The sequence below is a fragment of the Mustela lutreola genome, chromosome X, assembly GCF_030435805.1.
Source record: "Mustela lutreola isolate mMusLut2 chromosome X, mMusLut2.pri, whole genome shotgun sequence".
Lineage (NCBI taxonomy): Eukaryota > Metazoa > Chordata > Mammalia > Carnivora > Mustelidae > Mustela > Mustela lutreola.
Genome location: NC_081308.1, coordinates 44768545 through 44769690, shown reverse-complemented (window position 1 = coordinate 44769690; position 1146 = coordinate 44768545).

Genomic DNA, 1146 nt, shown 5'->3' with positions numbered 1-1146 from the left:
ATCGGGACTTTTAATTTAAAAGTCTGTGATCCGAAGGGGCACGTGCACCCGAATGTTTATAGCAGCAATGTCTACAATAGCCAAACTATGGAAAGAACCCAGATGTCCATCAACAGATGAATGGATAAGGAAGAAGTGGTATACATATACAATAGAATATTATGCAGCCATCAAAAGAAATGAAATCTTGCCATTTGCGATGATGTGGATGGAACTAGAGGGTATCATGCTTAGCGAAATAAATCAAGCAGAGAAAGACAACTATCATATGATCTCCCTGATATGAGGAAGTGGTGATGCAACATGGGGGCTTAAGGGGGTAGGAGAAGATTAAATGAAACAAGATGGGATTGGGAGGGAGACAAACCATAAGTGACTCTTAACCTCACAAAACAAACTGAGGGCTGCTGGGGGAAGGGGGTTTGGGAGAAGGGTGGTGGGGTTATGGACATTGGGGAGGGTATGTGCTATGATGAGTGCTGTGAAGTGTGTAAACTTGGCGATTCATAGACCTGTACCCCTGGGGATAAAAATATATTATATTTTTATAAAAAATAAAATTTTTTAATAATTTTAAAATAATTTTTATAAAAAATAAAAAATTAAAAAAAATAAAATCAAGGAAGAAGAAAAATGAAAAAAGAAAAAAATAAATCTTTCTTTCTCTTAAAAAAAAAGAATACAATGGTCAGGTACCAATGAATACTTCAACCTTAGCAAGAAATGGACAGTTCTCCTATTTTACATTTTGCAAGAACCCTGCTCAGTCCATTTTCTCTGGCCCACTTCCCCTGTGCTCCTCCTTAGTATTTCCAGTATAGTCTGTACCCATTTATATCTCAGAGTCTACAGTTTATTTTTATTTGTCTGCTTCCAACATAAGGTTGTGAAATCCACGATTATGACAAAAAATGTTTCATTGGTCTTTGAATATTCAGTGCAAAGAGCACTTATGTAAATATGGTGGGCAGAACTATCTACCATGATAATAAATAAATATTTTGTAGACAACACAGAAAGGAAAAATGCACACTTATAATGGGGACTTGATATAGTGGATGCTCTTCTTGTAATTATAATTTTTTAAAAGATTTTATTTATTTATCAGATAGAGATCACAAGTAGGCAGAGAGGCAGGCAGAGAGA